The sequence below is a fragment of the Monodon monoceros genome, unplaced genomic scaffold, assembly GCF_005190385.1.
Source record: "Monodon monoceros isolate NGI ecotype Baffin Bay Population unplaced genomic scaffold, NGI_Narwhal_1 Super_Scaffold_10, whole genome shotgun sequence".
NCBI classification, from domain to species: domain Eukaryota; kingdom Metazoa; phylum Chordata; class Mammalia; order Artiodactyla; family Monodontidae; genus Monodon; species Monodon monoceros.
In genome coordinates, this window is record NW_021703766.1 from 11833705 (window position 1) to 11859498 (window position 25794).

Below are 25794 nucleotides of genomic sequence, written 5' to 3' on the forward strand. Positions count from 1 at the left end.
GGGAAGTCCCAGAAATCTTGAATTTAAAAAAATATATAATGTTAGACCAACTGCTTCCTCTGTTTTTCAGAAGAGCAGATTTTATCACAGATTTTATCACAGATTTCCCTTAAATAAGAAGTATGGGTTGGAAAGGGCACAGGAGTCAGATGCTTTAAAACACCTCTTCTACCATTCGCCAGCTACATGATTCTGTTAATTCATTTAATATTGCTGAGAACCAAGTTTCTCATATAGAGATTGGATATAACAATTATATACTATTCATGGGGTGGCTGTGAAAATAAAAAGAAACGGCATATGAGAAAAGGCTTTGCAAACCGTAAAGTTCTATCAAGTGCTGTTTTCTTATCATCTTATCATTGAATTAACATAAAATGTGGTTTACATAAAACATTCAAGCATGCAGATGACCAAGAGGTCCAGCTTGAAGAAACTTTAGTCAGGCTTCTTCCAGACTATAGACCCTGACCTCCCTTTCCTCAGAGGATTTTCTTTAGAAAACTTATAAATTCTTTCTTTGCCTATTTGATATGTAAATCCTTTTAAAAGCCTCTAACTCCTTGTACCTTCAAGGAATACCTTCCTCCAGGAGCTGGGAGCCATCACTTTGAAACAATAACATCAAGTCCCCCAATCTCCCAGTTTCTGTGGTAGGGTAGGAGCCCAACTTCCATGAGCACTTTGCTCCAAGTTGTAAAACTACCTTCTGTCATGAAGATAAGAGAAAGTTTACTTTTCCTTTGGGAAAGACCCATTAGCAAATACAGACAGCCTATGATCCCCCCATTCCCCAGCTATTCATAACTCACCCACCCTTTGTTTCAGCAGAGTTAAGTTCAGACTTTAGTTCTGGCCTTTCTCCTCTTTGCAACAGCCTTGAATAAAGTCTTCCTTGCCTGTTAAATTTTGTCCTGTACAATTCTGGTTTTGACACGTTTGCAAAAGAATGAAGATATATCCTAGGATTCATTTGCAGCAAAACTTAACAGACCCCAACTCCACTTATGACTCACCCAGGTTATAGCTCACATTAGTCTCTTATAGACTGAAACCTCCTGGAGGTGAGTGACTAACCAAGTAACTGACCACATCTAACAATGTCCTCTCTATATAACCATGTATTTATGTATGTGGATCAACATGTAGTTATTACTGTTTTCAGTATACATATCAGAGTTTAACTTCTCAGAAGCCAGAGCACTTGAAATACTTCCACAGGTGGTAGATCTGGTGATGCTGCAAAGCAGATTGCAAGAGAAACACATTTTTAAACCACTTTATTGAGGTATGATTGACATACAAAAAGCTGTACGTATTTAATGCACATGACTTGATGAGTTTGGAGATAAGTATACACCCATGAAACCATCACCACAATCTATGCCATAAACCTATCCATCACCTCCAAAAGTTTCCTCACACACTCCTTACTTATTTTTTGGGGGATAAGAACATTTAACATAAGATCTATCCTCTTCCCAAATTTTTAAGTATATAATACAGTGTTGTTAACTATAGGCACTATGTTATACAGTAGATATCTAGGACTTATTCATCTTGTATAACTGAAACTTTGTACCCTTTGACTAACCGCAGTCCCTAGCAACCACAGTTCCAACTCACTGCTTCTATGATTTACTTTCCTCTTGTAAGTGGTATCATGCAGTATTTCTCCTGCTGTCTGGCTTATTTCACTTAGCATAATGCCCTCCAGGTTCATCCAAATTGTCACAAATGGCAGGATCTCCTTCTTTTTTAAGCTTGAATAACATTTCATTTTATGTGTTTGCCATATTTTCTTTAGCCATACATCTTTTGATTGCATTTAGGTTGCTTCCATGTCTTGGCTATTGTGAATAATGCTACAATGAACGTAAGAGTGAAGATCTCTATTCGAAATACTGATTTAATTTCCTTTTAACATATACCCAGAGTGATATTGCTGGATCATAGGGTAGTTCTAATTTATTTTGAGATACTGCATACTGTTTTCCACAGTGGCTGCACCAACTTACATTCCCAGCAGTAGTGCACAAAGGTTCCCTCTTCTCATTCTCCCAACACGTATCTTTTGTTTTTTGGTTTCTTTGTTGTTTTTCTTTTTTTTAATATTTTTTTAATATTTCTTAAAATATTTATTTATTTACTTGGCAGCATCGGGTCTTAGTCGGGCACACGGGATTTTCATTGCCACGTGCAGGATCTTCCTTCTGGCATGTGGCATCTTTCGTTGCGGCATGCAGAATCTTTAGTTGCAGCATGTGGGATCTTTTTTAGTTGCGGCATGTGAACTCTTAGTTGTGACATGTGGGACCTAATTCCCTGACCAGGGATCGAACCCTGGGCCCCTGTGTTGGGAGCACAGTCTTAGCCACTAGACCACCAGGGAAGTCCCCTGTCTTTTTTTTTTTTTTTTTTTTTTTTTTTAGTTAAGAGATTTTATTCTAATAGCTTGTAATTACAGTGCTTGTTTGTCGAAATGAAAACTGAAAACAAGTATACAAAACACTTGATTACTAACTGTGCTTTGAAAGCAGTAAGAGGTTCCACAACACCAAATAAACCAGTTCTGAGGTTTTCCCCAAGATAAAGTTTAACAGCTCCAGCTTCTTCAGTGTTTATCAAAATACAAAAGATAAAAGTAGAGGTTATCATTTTTTGATGGCAAATCTGACCGTTGCAGGCTGAGGGAGTGAAAGCACATGTAGACAGGGGCTCCGAAGGGCTGGGGCTCAAGGATGACCATCCGTGCTCCTGCTGGTGAGACCCCAGAGAGCCCGGAGCAGGCAAGCAAGGGGACTGCAGGGCTCCCACTCAAACCAGAGCATTCCAACCTAAGTGCCCATGCTGACCCAAGAAAAGGCTGGGGTTCCTCCAAGGGGTCTGAGAGCGGCAGCTGCAGCCTCCAGCCCATCTCCTGGACGGCCATGTAAGCACAGATGCAAGCACAAACGCTATGGGGTGTGGGATGACCCAAGACAGAGCAAATCACATGGACCCTATCGTGACCATGCAGAATGGATCATAGCTGGTCCTGCCCCGTTTCATGTTCCCAATGGGAAACAGACCACTAGTGGACTGGACTCAGGCCATTACTGCAGAACCTACACTAGGCACATTTCTCCCTTCTGTGTGTTCAAGTGTTCTCCTTATCTTGTACTTGTAACTTTTTTTTTTTTTTTTGTGCTACGTGGGCCTCCCACTGCTGCAGCCTCTCCCGTTGCGAAGCACAGGTTCCGGACGCACAGGCCCAGCGGCCATGGCTCACGGGCCCAGCCGCTCCGCGGCATGTGGGATCCTCCCAGACCGGGGCACGAACCCGTGTCCCCTGCATTGGCAGGCGGACTCTCAACCACTGCACCACCAGGGAAGCCCTACTTGTAACTTTTTTTAAATGCACTGAATTTGGGTTAAAAACCAACCACCAAAATGGATCTCAACACAGATCTAAAGCCCAGAGGAGAAGCATCGGGCTTGTCTGACACAGCGACTCCTGGATGACCCGTGTGCCTAAAATCCCTTCTCAGTACTAAACAATGGGTTGGTTTTCTTTTTATAATAAAAAAAAAAAAGCTGAGTAATATTGCATAGGAGTACCAGAAACTGCCTCATTGGAAACAAAAGCTATTTACATTAAATAAAAACCCAGGTGCAGGCCGCGTCTGCACACTTACAGCGCGGTGAAGCACACTGTGACCGACCATGGAGACAGCTTCTGGCACTCACACCCCAGGGGCACGTTTGCCACATGAGAGTAAAGCGAGGGTAGAAGGAGGGAGTGAGAGGGGAGGAGAGAGGAGTACCGCCCACTTCTGGTTCTGGAGCTGATTGGACAGCCAGTCCAGTCCCTCATAGAGCCCGTCCCCGCTGGTGGCACAGGTGGCCTGAATGTACCAGTTCCTGTGGCACAGAGAGTGCAGACCCAGCTTGTCTGTGATCTCAGCTGCATTCATGGCATTGGGGAGCAAACTCTGAGCAGAACGGCATCCCTGAGCGCATCTTCTGCCAGCATCCTCATAAGCTCCTCTCGGGCCTCATTCACACGCTCTCTGTCCTTGCTGTCAACCATGAAGATGAGACCTTGTGTGTTCTGGAAGAAGTGGTGCCACAGAGGCCGGATCTTGTCCTGGCCGCCCATGTCCCACACAGTGAAGCTGATGTTCTTGTATTCCACAGTTTCCACGTTGAAGCCTAGAGTAGGAATGGTGGTCACGATTTCACCCAGCTTCAGTTTGTACAGGATAGTGGTCTTTCCCACAGCATCTAGGCCCACCATGAGAACGCACATTTCTTTTTTGCCAGAAAGGCCCTTGAAGAGGTTTGCAAAGATATGCCCCACGCTGTAGACCCATGGGAGCAACACGGGCCAGAGAAACCCTCGGCGGCCGGCTCAGCTGCTACCCCGACGCAGGCGCTGGTTTCGCTCCCACAAGATGGCGGCTCTGACGGCGCAACCCCCTGTTTTTTTTAAATTATAGCCATCCTGACAGGTGTGAGGTGATATCTCATTGTGGTTTTGATTTGCATTTCCCTGATTACTGGTGATGTTGAGCACCTTTTCATATACCATTTGGCTATTTGTATGTCTTCCTTCAAAACCGATGCATTTCAATGCAACTTTAGAAAATAACGATTTGAAGATGGATTATAGATGTGTAAATATACAAATCTCAAGCAATAGCAATATCAAACATTTGTCAATATTAAACATAATTTAAACCTAGCTAATTTAGCTCTAAAATGATGCAGAAGGAATAGATGTGGCACAGGTACAAGACAAATGAGAAGTCTCAGGAAAAAATAGAGAATATAAAGCTCCACTCTTAAAATCCTTCTATAGTTTCCAATTACTTAAAGCATAAAGTAAAACTTCATAATACATCAAAAACTTTGGCCAAATCTGGACCAAATCAAATTTCTCCCCTTTCTCTCTTTGCATGTGCTTCTCCATCCCTTATACTCAGTGTCTCCTTGTGAATGGAGAGGAACTTCCCCCTACATCTCAGAAGCTGAAACAGCCAAATCTATTACTACAATCACCTAAAACCTTTTTTTACCTGAGGGGGTTTGCAAATGGGTCACACAATCACTGTGTCACACCCAAATCCAAAAGCCCTATGAAATCTCCTCCCATCTCAATATGACTAGGACTCTACATTTTTCAAGGCAAGTTCATCTATTACCTTTACCATCACTAGCAGTGAGTTTATTATTATTAAGTCCACTTTATTTGTGAGAAATCTGATGTTGATAGAGTTTATTTCTTGCAGCTTTATGACGTATACAAAAACTTCACGTATTTAATATGTACAATTAGATGCTGAGAGAGTGTAAATTTCTTACTTGTTTTCAAGATAGGACTTAAGAAAGTCCTTCAGCCCATTTCTATGTGGGATAATCAGATCCCAGGAGTTATAAAAAGCAATCTCTAATTCCGTACGGCCTGCTGTATGTTCCCAGAAGGGTGCTAGGACTGAAATGCACCCAAAGTGATAAAAGATGGACATAACATCCCCAGGACAACCAACAGGGTTAACTTAAGTTTCTCCTGATTCCCCAGAGCAGCAGGCAAACACACAACACAGACTTAGAATGACAGGTGCTTCTCTGTATAGTCACAGGAACATAAAGGCCAGAGGGGCAGACTGGCCTTCTTCTCGGACCCAGGTTGAGCTTCCTGAAAAAGCCTGCCTGCCTATGGAGTGCCTCTCCACATACAGGCTGTGTCATTATTGTCTAAGGCTGTGGAAACTGCCCCTCCAAAGGGAAGAATACTCCTGAGTCTCCAACTTCGTATAGCCATCACCATGCTGTTAAATCCTTTATCCTTTACCTACTTTAAAGGGATTTGTGTCTTTTGCGTGTGTCTCTTGATATCTCACTGTCAATCACTTTCTCCCTTGTGAAAAACATGCAGAGAATCACAAAATAAATAAATAGACTTGGTAGTTCAGAAATTCCAATTACATGCCCAATACCCTTCTACTTTCTGCTTAATATGTAAAGGAATCCTGTAATACAAACCTTATAAATCACAGAACTGATCCCAAAGTCTAAAATCAAAAAATAATAAAGGCTTTACTAGTGGGAAGCAGCCACATAGTACAGGGAGATCAGCTCGGTGCTTTGTGTCCACCTAGAGGGGTGAGATAGGGAAGGTGGGAGGGACACACAAGAGGGAGGAGATATGCGGATATATGTTTATGTATAGCCAATTCACTTTCTTATACAGCAGAAACTAACACACCATTGTAAAGCAATTATACTCCAATAAAGATGTTAAAAAAAAAAACCCTATCAGTGAGTGTCAAGTGACAATTAAGCTGCATCTGGTGGCAGGCTTTATAGTGGCAAGTGAGTTGATGTACTTCAATAGTACAGCTGCATCTGGTGGCAGGCTTTAAGTCAGAATCCGACACTTATTTTAGTCCATGCGTAGCCCTCCCATTATTTTATTTACCACCTCCGTCCGCGCCTCTTTCCCACACTGCGCACTTGTCTCATTCAGTTTTGGTAAGCCCACAAGCTAACCCTAGCCAAAATGAGTAAAAAACAAATGTCTCCGGAGAGCTTCTTTGAAAAGGGGGAAAGACCCAATGATGAGACAGCAGAAGACTCTAAGACTGCATTTAAAAGAAATCTGCATTTACAAGAAAATACCAAAAGTCCTACTTAAATTCGTTGCAACAGGTGATTCACATTATCCAAGCCCACTTTGTATAATATGTGGCTATCGGCTATCCAACAAAGCCATGAAACCTTCAAAACTACTCACCTACCTCAGCTTTCAAAAGAGTTTGAGCATTACTTCCCAACCACAAAAGACCCCTGAACTGGGAAGGAATGGATCCGTGACCCATTTGTGAATAAGCCAGGTGAATCGATTTTGTCTGTGCTAGAAGAGGATCAACTGCTTGAGATCCCAAATGACGGTGGCCTTAAAAGTCTGTTTGAGACAACTTCAAATCTCCATACGTTCTGGATTAAAGTCCAGGCAGAATATCCTGAGATTGCCACAAAAGCACTGAAAAGCCTGCTTCCATTTCCAACGCCCTATCCTTGTGAAGCAGGGTTTTCTGCAGTGACAGCGACCAAAACGAGATCACGGAGTAGACTGGACATAAGCAACACACGTCAGGTATCACTGTCTCCCATCGCCCCCAGATGGGACCACCTAGTAGCAGGAAAACAAGTTCAGGGCTCCCACTGATTCTGCATTATGGTGAATTGTATAATTATTTCATTATATATTACAATGTAATAATAATAGAAATAAAGTGCACAATAAATGTAAAAAAAAGAAAAGAAAAAAAGCTTTAAAGTTGTTGACGGAGCTCTGTTTCTGATTAGGATGTAGAACAGTGCAAAAGACCATCATCTCCATGGTAACAACAAGAAAAACAAAATTACTTTTCTATAAAGCTATCAAAGAGCCGTGACAAAAAAGCAAAGAAGCCTTAATGAACTATGATACAGAGAGAGACAAGCAAAGAGCCGCAGATGCTTCCACACTTAGCAGCAAATTCCAATCTGACTTTGCAAATTCCAAGCAAACTTGCCAGAGATGGAAGGGAGAGGGATTAGGAGAAACCAGCAGGTTTTAACAGTGAGGACAGGCAAAAGACAGAATCTATGATAGCTCAAATACAAAAAGAACTGTTCAGGCCAACACAGCTCCAATCTCCCACGCGCTAGGAATTTTTCTGAGAAAGTAGCAGAAATAATTATGAGGACAGGGCTAGCTAAAAGACAGAAAATTTTTTGGCCATTTCATGGTGCTCAGATCCCAGGACCCTGTAAAACTTGAATCCGTAAGTAAATCATAAGCAACTAAGCTAAAAATCAAACGCTTTCAAGTTCAAACTTGGGAAAATCAAAAGGATTAATTTGTCCCTTAGTTGTAGCAACAGTAGTAAAGAACATCGGGGGTTTCCCTATCTTGGCTATTGTAAATAATGCTGTGATTAACATAGGAGTGCACGTATCTTATCAAATAGGAGTTTTCATATTCTTTGGATAAATATTCAGAAGTACAATAGCTGGACCAATGATACTTCTATCCTTAATTTTTTGAGGACTCTCCATACTGTTTTCCATAGTGGCTACACCAATTTACGTTACCACCAACAGTGTAGGAGGGTTTCCTTTTTTCCACATCCTCTCCAACACTTGTCATTTCTTTCCTTTTTGATGATAGCCATTCTAAGGGGTGTGAGGTGATATCTCATTGTGGTTTTGATTTGCATTTCCTTTATAATTAGTGATGTTGAACATCTTTTCATGTGCCTGTTGGCCATCTGCACGTTTTCTTTGAAAAAGTGTTTGTTCAGCTCCTCTGCCCATTTTTTAATTGGATTGTTTGGTTTTTTGTCATCGTATTGTATGAGTTCTTTACATATTTTGGAATACTAACCCCTTATCTGAGATATGATTTGCAAATATACTCTCCCATTCAGTAGGTTGTCTTTTCACCTTGTCAATGGTTTCCTTTGCTGTGCAGAAGCTTTTTCGTTTGATTAGGTCTCACTTGTTTATTTTTTATTTTGTTTCCCTTGACTGAGGAGACATGCAAAAAACATATTGCTAAGACCCATGTCAAAGAGCGTACTGCCTATGTTTTCTTCTAGGAGCTTTATGGTAAGCATACAACCTAAGTGTCTATCAATGAATGAATGGATAAAGAAGATGTGATACATATATATACAATGGAATACTCCTCAGCCACAAAAAAAAATTAAAAAAGATGAGATTTTGCCATTTGTGACAACATGGCTGGACCTTAAAGGTATTATGTTAAGTGAAATAAGTCAGATGGAGAAAGACAAATATAATATGATTTCACTCATATGTGGGCTATAAAAAAATTAAAGTTTTTGATTAATTTTTATTGGAGTATAGTTGATTTACAATGTTGTGTTAGTTTCTGCTGTACAGCAAAGTGAATCAGTTATACATACACATATATCCACTCTTTTTTAGATTCTTTTCCCATATAGGTCATTACAGAGTACTGAGTAGAGTTCCCTGTGCTATACAGTAGGTCCTTATTAGTTATCTATTTTATATATAGTAGTGTGTATGTCAATCCCAATTCCCAATTTATCCCTCCCCCCCTTTCCCCCTTGGTAACCATAAGTTTGTTTTCTCCATCTGTGACTCTATTTCTGTTTTGTAAATAAGTTCATTTGTACTGTTTTTTTAGATTCCACATATAAGTAATATCATATGATATTTGTCTTTCTCTGTCTCACTTACTTCACTCAGTATGACAATCTCTAGGTCCATCCATGTCGCTGCAAAAAGAAATAAATGAACAAACCAAACCAACAAACCAAAAAATAACAACCACATAGAGTTGTGGTTACCAGAGGGGAAGGGTGGGGTGGGTGAAATGGGTGAAGGGAATCAACTGCATGTTGATGGATGGATTTTTGGTAGTGAGCACACTATAGTGTACACAAAAGTACTGGAGTCAGACAAGTACAACAGTCAGACAAGAAAAAGAAATAAAAGGTATTTAAATTGGAAGGGGGGACTTCCCTGGTGGTCCAGTGGATGGGACACCATGCTCCCAGTCCAGGGGGCCCAGGTTCGATCCCTGGTCAGGGAGCTGGATCCCACATGCATGCCGCAAGTAGGAAATCCACATGTCACAACTGAGAAGTCCACGTGTCACAACTAAACATCCCGCATGCCACAACTAAGAAGTCCACATGCTGCCACGAAGATTCTGCGTGCTGCAACAGAGACCTGGTGCAGCCAATAAATAAATAAATAAATTGGAAGGGAAGAGGTAAAATTGTCATTATATGCAGATGACATGATACTATATATAGAAAACCCCAGACTCCACACAAAAACTACTAGAACTGATAAATGAATTCAGCAAGGTAGCAGGATACAAGATTAACATTCAGAAATCAGTTGCATTTCTTTACACTAACAATGAAATATAAGAAAGGGAATGTAAAGAAAATACCTTTTAAAATCACATCCCCCAAAATAAAATACTTAGGAATAAACCTGACCAAGGAGGTGAAAGACTTATTTGCTGAGAACTATAAAACATTAATAAAGGAAAATGAAGATGACTCAAAGAAATGGAAAGATATCCCATGCTCTTGGATTTGAAGAATCAATATTGTTAAAATGGCCACACTACCGAAAGCAATCTACAGATTTAATGTAATCCCTATCAAATTACCCATGACATTTTTCACAGAACTAGAACAAATAATCTTAAAATTTATATGGAACCATAAAAGACCCAGAATTGCCAAAGCAATCCTGAGGAAAAAAGAACAAAGCAGGAGGCATAACTCTCCCAGGCTTCAGATAATACTACAAAGCTACAGTAATCAAAACAGCATGGTATTGGCACAAAAGCAGACATATGGATCAATGGAACTGAATAGAGAGCCCAGAAATAAACCCACACACCTACGGTCAATTAATCTTCAACAAAGGAGGCAAGAATATACAATGGGAAAAAGTCTCTTCAGCAAGTAGTGTCAGGAAAGTTGGACAGCCTCATGTAAACCAATGAAGTTAGAACACACCATCTCACCATACACAAAAATAAATTCAAAATGGCTTAAAGACTTAAACATAAGACCTGACACCATAAAGCTCCTAGAAGAAAACATAGGCAAAACATTCTCTGACATAAATCATACCAATTGTTTCTTAGGTCAGTCTCCCAAGGCAATAGAAATAAAAACAAAAATAAACAAATGGGACCTAACCAAACTTACAAGCTTTCACCCAGCAAAGGAAACCATAAACAAAACGAAAAGACAACCAACTGAAGGGGAGAAAATATTTGCAAATGATGCAACCGAAAAGGGCTTAATTTCCAAAATATACAAACAGCTCATACAACTCAGCAACAACAAAGCAAACAACCCAATCAAAAAATGGGCAGAAGACCTAAATAGATATTTCTCCAAAGAAGAAATACAAATGGCCAATAGGCACATGAAAATATGCTCAACATTATTAAAGAAATGCAAATCAAAACTACAATGAGGTACCACCTCATACCAGTCAGAATAGCCATCATTAAAAACTCTACAAATAACAAATGCTGCAGAGGATGTGGAGAAAAGGGAACCATCCTACACTGTTGGTGGGAATGTAAGTTGGTGCAGCCACTATGAAAAACAGTATGAAGATTCCTCAGAAAACTAAAAATAGAATTACCATACGATCCAGCAATTCCATTCCTGGGCATATATCCAGAGAAAACTCTAATTCAAAAAGATACATGCACTCCTATGTTCATAGCAGCACTATTCACAATAGCTAAGACATGGAAACAACCTAAATGTCCATCAACAGATGAATGGATAAAGAAGATGTGGTACATATTTACAATGCAATACTACTCAGCCATAAAAAAGAATGAAATAATGCCTTTTGCAGCAACATTGATACAACTAGAGATTATCATAGTAAGTGAAGTAAGTCAGAAGGAGAAAGACATATGATATCACTTATATGTGGAATCTAAAATATGACACAAATGAACCTATCGATGAAACAGAAACAGATTCACGGACATAGGGAACAGACTTGTGGTTGCCAAGGGGGAAGGGGTTGGAGGAAGGATGGAGTGGGAGGTTAACAACAAGGTCCTACTGTATAGCACAGAGAGCTGTATTCAATATCTTATGATAAACCATAATGGAAAAGAATATTAAAAAAAGAATATATATATATGTATAACTGAATCACTTTGCTGTACAGCAGAAATTAACACTATATTGTAAATCAACTATATTTCAATAAAAAAATTAAATTAAAAATTTGGGGTGGTGAGCACACTATAGTGTATACAGAAGTAGAAATATAATGTTGTACATGTGAAACATAATGTTATAATATATACAATTTTATACATATAAATTTATATAATGTTACTACAATAAAATTTTAATTAAAATTAATTAATTAATAATAAATAAAGTTGGTGGTTGAGCTGAAGGACAAAGTGAGATCTCCTAAATTATAATTGAATCAGCTATAAACTAAGACTAACTGCAATTGTAATCCAGCTCTGACCCAGACTGAAGTAAGTGGAATCTAAAAGAATAGACCTGGGGGCTTTCCTGGTGGCGCAGTGGTTGAGAGTCCGCCTGCCGATGCAGGGGACATGGGTTTGTGCCCTGGTCCAGGAAGATCCCACATGGCGCGGAGCGGCTGGGCCCGTGAGCCATGGCCGCTGAGCCTGCGCGTCCGGAGCCTGTGCTCTGCAACGGGAGAGGCCACAACAGTGAGAGGCCCGCGTACAGCAAAAAAAAAAAAAAGAACAGACCTGGTATTGGCTGCCTGGTTGAAGGAAGTTCTTGCACTCTCTGAGAATAGAGAAAATAAGTAAAATCATCATATTTCACTTATGACTGTTCTTTAATGACTGGTATACAATAAATTTTATAAGACGTGTAAAGAAGCAGGTGAATTGACCCATAATCAAGAGAAGGAAATTCAATAAAGAAAGACTTACTGGGACTTCCCTGGTGGCACAGTGGTTAAGACTCCGCACTCCCAATGCAGGGGACCCAGGTTCAATCCCTGGTCAGGGAACTAGATACCACATGCATGCCACAACTAAGAGTTCATATGCCACAACTAAGGAGCCCACATGCCACAACTAAGGAGCCCACCTGCCGCAACTAAAACCTGGCATGACAAAATAAAAATAAATAATTTTTTTAAAGACTTACTAATGACTCTGAAATCTACAGACAAAGACTTTAAAACAAGTGTTACAAATATGTTAAATAATTGAAAGAAAAAGATAAATCGAATGAGTTTAGAGATAGTGGATTTTATGAGGGATCTGTAAACTTAAAATAAATAAAATTCAAATTATTGAGCTAAAAAAAAAATTGTTTTAATAACTGAATACCGCTGGAGGCTGCAGTCCCTCTCTGCCTGGGCCTCTCCACACTGCTGCATGTGCTTTTGCACAGTATGGTCATCGTATTCCAAGAGTAAGTGCCCCAAGAAACAGGCAGTAGAAGCTTCCAGTTTCTATTGTCAACAAGCACAGAACCCAGATTCAAGGATGGAGACACAGACCTCAGTTCTCAGTGGGAGGAATGTCACAGAATTTGGGGGCCATTATTGAACCCACCACAACAAGAGAATGGATAAACAAACCATGGTCTATTGATGTGAAGTATTTCTACTCAGCAATTAAAAAAGGATGGACTATTAATTCACACAACATGGATGTATTTCAAAAACATTATGTTTAGTGAAAGAATCCAGACTCATAAGGAATAAATACCAAATCATTCCATTTACATAAAGTTCAAAAACAATCAAAACTAACTTACAATGAGAGATATCAGAAGAGTACTTGCCTCTTGGGGAGCAATGGACTGAAACAGGGTACTCAGAAGCTTTGAAGGTGATGAAATATTCTATATCTTTATTCCCACATTGGCTTCATAGGTTTATAGGGGTGTCAAAGCTCACTGAACTGTACACTTAAGACCTTTGCATTTTACTGTATATAAATTAGACTGAAATAGAGCTGTTCAAAACACAAATAAAAAATTATTGAATGGACATATATACACTACCAAATGTAAAATAGATAGCTAGTGGGAAGCAGCCTCATAGTACAGGGAGATCAGCTCGGTGCTTTGTTACCACCTAGAGGGGTGGGATAGGGAGGGTGGGAGGGAGGGAGATGCAAGAGGGAAGAGATATGGGAACATATGTATATGTATAACTGATTCACTTTGTTATAAAGCAGAAACTAACACACCATTGTAAAGCAATTATACTCCAATAATGATGTTTAAAAAAAAAAAAGAAATTTTCATGGCAAAAAAACACAATTATTGAAACACAAGCACTTATGTGGTTCTGGATTGGATAGTGATTTGTACAAACCAGCTATAAAAAATATAACTGGAACACTTGGAAATAGTTTATCATGTTTCAGATATTAGGTGAGATAAAATTTACTCATCTGTAGAGACCAAGATAGTTAACTGAAAAAAGCATATCATAAAACAATGTGTACAGTATGATCACTATGGTTAAAAATACTACAGAGGTTTATTAGGGAAGTGAAAATGCTCTCTATCATACTGTCATGGTGGATACGTCATTATACAGTTGTCTAAACACATAGAATGTACAACACCCATAACGAACTTTAATGTAAACTATGGACTTTGGTTGATAATGATGTGTCAATATAGGTTCATCAGTTGTAACATATGTACACACTCTGGTGGGGGATCTTGATAGTGAGGTAGGCTATGCCTGTGTTGGGAGAGGGGGTGTATGGGAAGTCTCTATATCTTAATTTTCTGTGACCCTAAAACTGCTCAAAAATGTCTTAAAAATATAGATAGACACATAATATTACTCCCATATAGTCTTAGGGAAAATGTAGGTGGAGTGTTACTAGAGTGTTACTGTGGTAATCTCTGTGCCGTGGGAATGTATGTTTTTATTTTATATTTTTGTTTGCATGGCATTTCTTATAGAAGTACTGCTTCTATAATAATAAAGGTTTACATAATAAACTTGCATTTTGTTTGTGAAAACAGTGTTGAAAATTCTTTTCTAAAACTCTGTTCCCAAAATACGCCATTTTTACCTAGTATAATTTCAATTAGACTATAGTATGTGCAGTATTTAGTACAAGATTGAGTAAAGCATAACAGGTAACCTTTATGAAACCCTTAATATATGCCAATCACCGTGTTTTGCTCTTGCATTTAAACCTTGCAACAGCTGTGTGAGAAAGGTGCTATTACTTTTCCCATTTGCAAATGAGGAGCCTGAGGCCCAACACAGTCACCAAACTAAGAGAAGTCAGAGTCCCCCCTTGTCATCATCACTCCTATGCAATCAGTCACAGTGTCCATGCTACATGTGCATAATCTCCTTCATTCTCAAAGCACTATTTTGAGATTGCAATGGCTCATCTGGTGAAACCAAGGATCCTAAGAAGTGGAATAACTTGCCCGAGGTCACAAGCCAGCCACTGGCATAGCCAGTGATATGAAAGCAGGTGTGTCTGCTATTGACCAGCAACTGCTACACTGAATCCCTGGCTTTATCAGCAGGACACAGTGTTTTCATGTGAAGCCCTAGCAGAGACTATAACGCCATGCTTCCACTGCACAACTCGTAAAATGCCCAGAGAAGAGAAGAGATTTTTTTTTTTTTTTTTTTTTTTTGCGGTACGCGGGCCGCTCACTGTTGTGGCCTCTTCCGTTGTGGAGCACAGGCCCCGGACGCGCAGGCTCAGCGGCCATGGCTCACGGGCCTAGCCGCTCCGCGGCATGTGGGATCTTCCCAGGCCGGGGCACGAACCCATGTCCCCTGCATCGGCAGGCGGACTCTAAACCACTGCGCCACCAGAGAAGCCCAGAAAAGAGATATTTATAAATGGTTGTTGGAAGCAAATGCGTCCATCCATTTCTTTATAATCTAGAGCTAAAGCCCGATCATCAGAACATTGCATGTTCAGAACATATTATCCTGGCCTGCTGCAAAATTGCTTTCCCTGATTTCAACGTTCTGTCCTCAGCACCTACTGAGGGATGAGTCAAGAAAACATTCCACAAATCCCACAAACGTGTTTGCGACAAAGAAGTCATAAGTGAATATTTTTACCTTGTCTCTCTTACTCTCCTGTTGATAAGGCGAAGCTCCCAATGAGAACTATCCTTTAAAATTAGGTACTGGGTGAAACTTTACATTCCTTGAGAATTTTCCTTAGCATTTATTTTATTGTTTTATTTTAAAAACACTCAAATAGTGCTTACCTTGTGCCAGCCACTGTTCTAAGTGCTTTACTAACACTGGCACGTTTGATTTAATCCTCATAACATGCCTATATAACCAAGTTACTTCTATCGTTCTTATTAAGCTTATGAAGAAACGGAGGCACAGGGTGATTACTTAATTTGCCTAAGGTCATACGGTTAAAAAGCATTTTTTTTCCTTACTTACAATTTGAAAACAAATGTGTTTTCTTTCTCACTGGGCTTGCTAAGAGGTTTGGAAGAGAATTTTTAACCGAACCCTAGAATTTTTGGAGGATTCTTTACCTGTAAACATGCATTTTGTTTTCCTTTGAAGTTCTAATACTGCATTGTATGTTGCATTTTCTTTGTTCCTGGATGGATAGATACAGGAATAAAAATAAGAATGGAGCCAAAGACTGAGATCTAGATAAAACTACAATTATGTGTGCAATTCCTATATGCTAAGACAAGTACTTTGTAACATTAAGTCAAGGGGAAAGAATCATTTCTGTATTTGGTTAAAGGTTTAATATAAGTTCAAGTTAAATTCTGAAAGAAAGATATAAAGGTAATTCAAATAAGAGACTAAATATGTTTAGGCAAAAGGGAGGAGAATGGTAATTTTTAATATAATTTTTAACAAATAATGGTAATTTTTTAATGCACAAATTCAATGAGTTCAGAAGAAAAGGTAAAAGTATATACAGGAGTCTGTCATACTGCCCAGAGCTTATCGTTTTTTAAAGCAATTTTTCTTGTACAAGGTCCAGAAAAGCAATAAATTTAACAAGGCACAGGAAAGCAATCAGGAGCCCAGGTATAAAGACCACATACTAGAACACAGTGACACTATGAAATACCTGTTCTTGTCTTTTGTTGCAAATAAGATCCTTCAGCAACAACAGATTTTCATTTGTAATCATTCACAGCCAATTCCAATCTAGTGCAGATGTGAGTTTAGCTCTGCAGCTGAACCAAAGCTCCTTCACATGGGGAAGTATTTTTCAATTTTTTTTCTATGATATTCCTTTGCGAGAAAAGGGATGAGAAGAACTGTTCCCGTGGGCAGTGGAAGGCATCTGTGAAAAGAAACACCCATTTATTTGGATGCTATTTCTTTATCAAGTTACTTATTCACTGATCATCCCCTCTAGGAAACGTGCTAAAGATATTGCCAATATTATTACATCAGCATAGGAGTTGAGAAACCAGGTGAACATTTCTCTGACCAAAAGTATTACATTTTCCAGGCAACAATCTCACCTGTGTATGGGAAGTGGTGAGAGTCTGCTTCCAGGGATACCTGTGTGTTTTAGCCTCCTCAGGCTGCATTAACAAATACCACAGGCTTGGTGGCTTCAACAAAGCAGTTTTTCTCACAATTCTGGAGGCTAGAAGTCTGAGATCAAGGTGTCAGCAGGGTTGATTTCTTCTGAGGCCCCTCTCCTTGGCTTGTAGATGGCCACCTTCTCCCTGTGTCCTCACATGGTCTTCCCTCTATATGTGCCTGTGTCCTAATTTCTGCTTCTTATATTGGGTTAGGACCCACCCTAATGACCTCATTTTAACTTAATTGCCTCTTTTAAAACCCCATCTCCAAATACAGTCACATTCTTAGGTACGGTTAAGACTTAAACATGTGAATTTTAGGAGATCTAATTCAGCTCATAAGACAATGTGGACACGCATGCTTCCCCATCTCTCTACCATGTTTTAAACAGACTAGGTATTTTGCGGCCGAGACATCAATCACAGCAGCCTCATTTCTCAGAAGCCACATGAGTAACTTAAAAAGCTGATGATTTTCTGCCAAAAGCCAGAAGACTTAAGATTTTGACTATAAAATAAAGAGCTCAGTTTTTTAAACTCATATGTGACATAAATATGAATTGAGAAAATATCCCAAATTAGAAAATCAGAATAATAGTAATAAAAGTGACATTTTAATTTCTGAGGCCCCGGCGAGGCATTAAGAGAGCACTCAAAGGAGAACAGACCAGGAGTTGAGAGGTGAAAAAAGGGAGGGACTACTCCTTCAGAAAACTTAAATTGTGCTCTCTCTCTGTTTTAACACAAAACTTCCCATTACAACACCCTCGTCAAATCAAATCAAATCAAATCAAAATAAAATTGAAAAGGGAAGATTACACCTGAATAAATGCAGCCTTCCTAAAAGCCAAAGAAGATGCTGGCGATGGTGTCGATGTTGTCTATAAATAAAACAAAAGGACCGTGAGCCACAACTACTGAAGCCCGCGTGCCTAGAGCCTGTGCTCTACTACAAGAGAAGCCACCACAACGAGAAGCCCGCGCACCGCAACGAAGAGTAGGCCCCGCTCACCGCAACTAGAGAAAGCCCATGCACAGCAACAAAGACCCAACACAGCCAAAAATAAATTAATTTTAAAAAAATTTTTTTAATTAAAAATTTAAAAAAAGAGGCTCACCAGCCTCCCTATCGTCACTGCGTACTCTGAATATTCCAGGTCTCCTCACTGTTTGCACAGTTTGAGCCAAAACACCTCAGCCTCCTGAAAGATGAGCCATTATTGCATTTCACCAAAGCCAGATCTTTCTAAGGATATCCATAGCATGTTGGAGCTGAAGAGGATATTATACTCATCAAATCCAGTATCCTCCAGGTGGCCCATATGATGCTAACAGCTCTCTCAGAAGAGGCTTTGTAGTCAAAAAGTTTGCAGAATGCAAACTTATATTGTCTGTGGTTTGTTGTTCTTTTGACCCCACATGCTTCTCAGAGCTTCGTGGTTGCTAAAATGTATACTTTTATAAATTTATAATATTAATAGAATATATATTTAATATAATATATAATAAATATTATATATAGACTTTAATATTATAATATTAAATTTTATATGCATCATATAACATATGTAATATCTAATGTTATGATATATTACATATATTAGGTATTATATATATAAACTTTAATATTATAGTTTGAATACCCCATGGAGTATTCAGTTTTTTTAACAATTTTCCTGACCCCAGAAGCACTGTTACAAAGACAGTTCTTAGAGCACTTCGTGAAATGCAGATGTAGTCCAATTGCCTCGTTTAACAGATTGAGAAACAGAGACACAAGATTGATGCTACTTTCCCAGGGGCAGTTCCAAGATCAGGACACAAATATCCTAATTCTCAGTGCCCTTTCTTCTATGCCATTGAACTTCTTCCTAATGAATACTGATCTCTGGACTTGGTCAGAAGGCCTGTGCAGATATCCATTCAGGAAATCTGAATCTTCAGGTTGGAATGTAACATCTGACATAAATGATGTATTTAATCCTCATAAAATATATACCAAATACTATGTAAAATTTTGGATTTTAGGGGGCTTCCCTGGTGGCGCAGTGGTTGAGAGTCCACCTGCCGATGCAGGGGACACGGGTTCATGCCCTGGTCTGGGAAGATCCCACATGCCGCGGAGCTGGCCGCTGAGCCTGCGCGCCCGGAGCCTGTGCTCCGCAACGGGAGAGGCCACAACAGTGAGAGGCCCGTGTACCACAAAAAAAAAAAAAAAAAAAAAAATTTTGGATTTGGCCTATAATTGGGGTATTCAAATAAAGAAAAGAAGTCTGTCTTATCATGCAACTCTATTTGGTCACTTGTTAGCTATAGATTGGTCCAGACCACACAGAAGGAATGTGGCAGTGTATGAGCAACAGTCTAGAGTAAATTTTTGATTTGTTCATTTGGAAAAAAAAAAGAGAAAAGAAGTCTTATAAATTGAACATGTTTAAATTCTCACATTGACAAAATTCTTCCACAAATTAAAAGAGTCTGGTTAGTACAGATTATCATGAAGAGTAGCTCACAAAAGTGTGAGCAAGGACATGGACAAAGAAAATCTATAGAAAACACCAAATTCTCAGCCAGAATATCTGTCTCCTTGTTTTCTGACTACTTATGAAAAACACAATTTCAACTTTATTTTTTTCTTGCCCTAAGAATAGGATTACCAGCTAAATACAGGATGCCCCATTAAGTCTGAATCTTAGATAAGCAACAAATAGATTTTTAATATAAGTAGCTCTCAAACATTGCATAAGATATACTTACACTGTATTTTTATTTTCTAAATCTGGCAATTTTGCCTATGAAGGATACTCACACTTATTAAAAAGGCCTTCAGTAAAGCAACAGATTAAAATGTCAATAGAACGTAAAAGTTGACAGTAAGGAAAAGCCAGAAAGGCTGATTATCATTCAATAACTGAAGTTCGATTCTGAGATTTAAACTCAAGTATCAAAGATGAGAGATTAAGGGATACATTTATGCATTAAATTACATTTCCTACATTCCTGATTTGAGCCTCAGTGAAAACTACAAAAAGTCAACCTGTGTTTTATTTATTTTTTTAAATGTAATATAATTTACTTCAAAATGTTTTTTTAATAGATCTTTATTGGAGTATGATTGCTTCACAATGCTGTGTTAGTTTCTGTTGTACAACAAAGTGAATCAGTCATATGCATACATATATCCCTATATGCCCTCCCTTGTGAGCCTCCCTCCCACACTCCCTATCCCACCCCTCTAGGTCATCGCAAAGCATGGAGCTGATCTCCCTGTGCTACGCGGCTGCTTCCCACTAGCTATCTATTTTACATTTGGCAGTGTATATATGTCGATGCTACTCTCACTTCACCCCAGCTTCCCCTTCCCCCTCCTCCATGTCCTCAAGTCCACTCTCTATGTCTATGTCTTTATTCCTGCCCTGCCACTAGGTTCATCAGTACCATTTTTTAAGATTCCATATATATGTGTTAGCATACAGTATTTGTTTTCCTCTTTCTGACTTACTTCACTCTGTATGACAGACTCTAGGTCCATCCACCTCACCACAAATAACCCAATCTCGTTCCTTTTTATGGCTGAGTAATATTCCATTGTATATATGTGCCACATCTTCTCTATCTATTCATCTGTGGATGCACATTTAGGTTGCTTCCATGTCCTGGCTACTGTAAATAGTGCTGCAGTGAACATTGTGGTACATGTCTCTTCTTTTTTTTTTTGATTTTTTTTTGAACTTTTGAATTTTATTTTATTTTTTTATACAGCAGGTTCTTACTAGTCATCCATTTTATACACAGCAGTGTATACATGTCGATCCCAATCACCCAATTCATCACATCACCACTCCCACCCCCTGCTTCTTTCCCCCCTTGGTGTCCACAGATTTGTTCTCTAAATCTGTGTCTCAATTTCTGCCCTGCAAACCAGTTCATCTGTACCATTTTTCTAGGTTCCACATATATGCATTAATATACGATATTTGTTTTTCTCTTTCTGACCTCACTCTGTGTGACAGTTTCTAGATCCATCCACGTCTCAACAAATGACCCAGTTTCGTTCCTTTTTATGGCTGAGTAATGTTCCATTGTATATATGTACCACATCTTCTTTATCCATTCGTCTGTCGATGGGCATTTAGGTTGCTTCCATGTCCTGGCTATTGTAAATAGTGCTGCAATGAACAATGGGGTGCATGTGTCTTTTTGAATTATGGTTTTCTCTGGGTATATGTCCAGTAGTGGGATTGATGGATCATACAGTAATTCTATTTTTAGTCGTTTAAGGAACCTCCATAGTGGTTGTATCAATTTACATTCCCACCAACAGTGCAGGAGGGTTCCTTTTTCACCACACCCTTTCCAGCATTTATTCTTTCTAGATTTTTTGATAATGGCCATTCTGAACAGCGTGAGGTGGTAACCTCATTGTAGTTTTGATTTGCATTTCTCTAGTAATTAGTGGTGTTGAACATCTTTTTTTTTTTTTGCGGTACGCCGGCCTCTCACTGTTGTGGCCTCTCCCGTTGCGGAGCACAGGCTCCGGACGCGCAGGCTCAGCGGCCATGGCTCACGGGCCCAGCCGCTCCGCAGCATGTGGGATCTTCCCGGACCGGGGCACGAACCCGTGTCCCCTGCATCGGCAGGCGGACTCAACCACTGCGCCACCAGGGAAGCCCTGTGTTGAACATCTTTTCATGTGTCTCTTGGCCATCTGTATCTCTTCTTTAGTGAAATGTCTATTTAGGTCTTCTGCCCTTTTTTTTTTTTTTTTTTTTTTTTTTTGCTATATGCAGGCCTCTCACTGTTGTGGCCTCTCCCGTTGCGGACCACAGGCTCCGGACACGCAGGCTCAGCGGCCATGGCTCACGGGCCTAGCCGCTCTGCAGCATGTGGGATCTTCCCGGACCGGGGCACGAATCCGTGTTCCCTGCATTGGCAGGCAGACTCTCAACCACTGCGCCACCAGGGAAGCCCCTCTGCCCATTTTTTAATTGAATTGTTTGTTTTTTTGATATTGAGCTCTATGAGCTCTTTGTATATTTTGGAGATTAACCCTTTGTCCATTGTTTCATTTACAAATATTTTCTCCCATTCTGAGGGTTGTCTTTTCATCGTGTTTATGATTTTCTTTGCTGTGCAAAAGCTTTTGTTTCATTAGGTCCCATTTATTTATTTTTGTTTTTATTTTCATTACTCTAGGAGGTGGGTCAAAAAGGATCTTGCTGTGGTTTATGTCAAAGAGTGTTTTTCCTATGTTTTCCACTAAGAGTTTGTTTTTTGTTTATTTTTTTAAGTATTTCTTTTTTTAAAAATTTTATTTTTGACTGCGCTGGGTCTTCATTGTTGCGCATGGGCTTTTCTCTCGTTGCGGTGAGGAGGGGCTACTCTTCGTTGTGGTGCGTGGGCTTCTCATTGCGGTGGCTTCTCTTGTTGCAGAGCACGGGCTCTTGGCACATGGGCTTCAGTAGTTGTGGCATGTGGGCTCAGTGGTTGTGGCTCGTGGGCTCTAGAGCACAGGCTCAGTAGTTGTGGCACATGGGCCTAGTTGCTCCGCGGCATGTGGGATCTTCCCAGACCAGGGCTTGAACCCGTGTCCCCTGCATTGGCAGGTGGATTCTTAACCACTGCGCCACCAGGGAAGCCCCCTCTGAGAGTTTTATAGTGTCTGGTCTTACATTTAGGTCTTTACTCCATTTGGAGTTTATTTTTGTGTATGGTGTTAGGAAGTGTTCTAATGTCATTCTTTTACATGTAGCTGTCCAGTTTTCCCAACACCATTTATTGAAGAGACTATCCTTCCTCCATTGAGTATTCTTGGCTCCCTTGTCAATTATGAATTAACTGTGTACATGTGGGTTTATTTCTGAGTTGTCGATTCTGTTCCATTAGTGTATACCTGAGGCACAGGCAGGCATCACTCCTGCTGGATTCTGTAACAAATGGTGCTGGTGGCAGGACCACGGCCAAAACGATATATAATATCCACAAGGGAAGGAGCTGTTTCTGGGTCTAGCTGGGACCACAGTTGGCAATTCAGCAGCCAGGGCATGGATCTGCCTTCTCAAAAGAGCCCTCACTGGTCTTGGGCTCCAATAGGATTTAACAATCTCATACCTGGATCCCAAATCTCCCACTAAGGCACTTCTGTCCAAGATGGCTGCCAAATTATTATTGCTGAGTAGGGATACAAAGAGGGAACTCCGATTCTGCCATCTTGCTGACATCATTCCCTGTGAAAATATTATTTGTTAAAATTTGATTTCACCTTTTAGAATCAGTTTGTATGTGTGTGTGCCTTTCTGCCTGATTTAACATCTAACCAGATTTTACCCAAAGAAATTCCTCCAGGGCAGGTTTATAAGAGATTCTAATCAAGATTAAAATAAGCATTCTTCACTATGAATAACACGTTTCTTAACTTTTCTAAGACTTCTAAAACAACTAAAACTTGTATATACCAGAAAACAGAAACCTCTGCAGACTAGCATCATCTAAAGCAAATCTTTAAAGATGAGGGTAGGGCAGCAAAGGGGTAATGAACCATGCAGAGCTTGCTTTGAGAGGCACCCAGTTTGAAAAGAGCATTGTCAAGCTGACAGAAGCATTTGTCTCAGTAAATATTCTTCTTCATTCCTAAAGCATTCAACCATGAGAAGGTGAGCACAGACAGCAGTCTACAAGTCTCTAATGAATACTTGTAACACACAAGCTGAAAAATTCTTGATCTGTCTGCCCTTTGTGAAAAATAGCAAGAACTGGAGTTGGGGGTTAAAAATGAGGGAGGCTTTCACTTCCCATGGTAGGCCAGCCTGTGGCAAAATGAACCTCTCACCAAGAAAATCTTTAAAAGATTAATAAAATACAGAAAACTTCAGGTTGAAGATATCAGAGAGCTACCAAGGCAGCCAGGACTCAAGGAACACATTACTGGAGAGAAATGAAGCCCAGAGAAGTGAACTTAACATTCTGGGCCCCTTTTCCTTCAGGCATTTGATAATTCATGTGATACACAGGTCAGAAGGATTTTTTTAATCCAAAATAAGGAGGACATATACCCCCAATTTATGCAATGAGGCCAACCTAACTTTCATATTAAAATCTGGAAAGGACATTGCAAGAAAAGTGAATTACAGACTAATAACCGTCATGAGCATAGTTGCAAAATTGATTTCCATATAAGCCATCGATATATTAAAAAGGTAATAAATACATCATAATCCATTGAATTGGATCCAGAAATGCATCACAATCCATGAATGCAACGTTGTTCCCACAGTTGAAAGAAAGAAAGAAAGAGAGAGAGAAAGAGAGAGGGAGAGAAAGAGACAGGGAGGGAGGGAGGAAGGGTGGAAGGAAAGAAGGAAGGAAGGGAGAGGGAGAGGAAGAAATGGAGGGTGGGAGGGAGGGAGGAAAGAGAAAGGAAGGAAGAAAGAAACAAAGAAGAAAAGGAGGGAGGGAGGGAGAAAGAAAAGCCAAACAATTCACCACGCTGGAAGAAGAAAAGAAAAAAAAAAAAGGTCTTCTCAATAGATGCCAGAAAAAGCACTTGAAAAAATTCATTACAGAAACTTAGCAAACTAGAAATAAAAGAATCTAACATTAGTCTGATATTGAGCCTCATCTACAAAATACCTACAGCAAACATCACACTTAATGGGAAAATATTGAAACCTCACCTCCTAAGATCAGGAACATGACAAAACACCCTCTATCACCTCTTCTCTTCCACATTGTAATAGTTTAGGTCCTTGGCTACGCATGTGGGTAAGTAAAAGAACTACCAAAGCAAAAAGAATGGAAAAGTAAATATCCCTGTAATTGGTCACAGACCACACAGTTGTTCATCTGGCATATTCAAAAACATTCCACAGAAAAACTATTAAAATGAATAAGTGAAGCTAGCGAAATTGCTCATTAAAGTCAGAATGAAAAAGTTTCATTATTATCTACCGGGAAGAGGTAGAAAATGAGTTTTTTAAGTGATAGTTATAAAAGCATAAAGAATACTTAAGGATTACCCTAACAGAATACATACAATACTTCTTCACAGAAAACTAAAGACATTATTGAGAGAAAATATAAAAGAGCTAAACAAACAGGACAAATGTCTATGAATTTTAAGACATTATAGAGATAATAATTCCTTCTAAACTGATATATTCATTCAATACAATCCAAAGGAAAATCCCAGCTGTATTTTTATATTGTGGAAATTGAAAAGTTGATATTAAAATATGTATGTGAATTAAAAGTCCACAGATACCTAAGACAATTTTGAAAACAAAGTTGAAGGGTTCACATTACTAGTTATTAAGACTCATTATAAAACTATATTAATTATGACAAGGTGGCATGGCACAAAGATGGAAAAATATTCCAGTTAAACAGAATAGAGGGCTTCCCTGGTGGCACAGTAGTTAAGAATCTGCGTGGCAATGCAGGGGACACGGGTTCAAGTGCTGGTCCGGGAAGACCCCACATGCAGCGGAGCAATTAAGCCCGGCACCACAACTACTGAGCCTGCACTCTAGAGCCTGTGAGCCACAACTACTGAGCCCACGTGCCACAACTACTGAAGCCTGGGCACCTAGAGCCCGTGCTCCACAATGAGAAGCCACCGCAATGAGAAGCCCGCGCACCGCAACAAAGAGTAGCCCCCGCTTGTCGCAACTAGAGAAAG

General features: G+C 39.7%; 1 long non-coding RNA gene and 1 pseudogene across 1 annotated transcript; both read right to left on the reverse strand.

Moving 5' to 3' along the window:
• Positions 1-3725: 3725 nt before the first annotated feature.
• LOC114885434 lies at positions 3726-14623 on the reverse strand (annotated as a pseudogene).
• Positions 14624-16023: 1400 nt separating this feature from the next.
• Positions 16024-23343, reverse strand: LOC114886880. The gene is made up of 3 exons (XR_003791443.1): positions 23229-23343; positions 16649-16867; positions 16024-16159 (listed from the first exon to the last, which is right to left on the reverse strand). It is a non-coding gene; the product is annotated as an uncharacterized LOC114886880 (long non-coding RNA).
• Positions 23344-25794: the final 2451 nt, after the last annotated feature.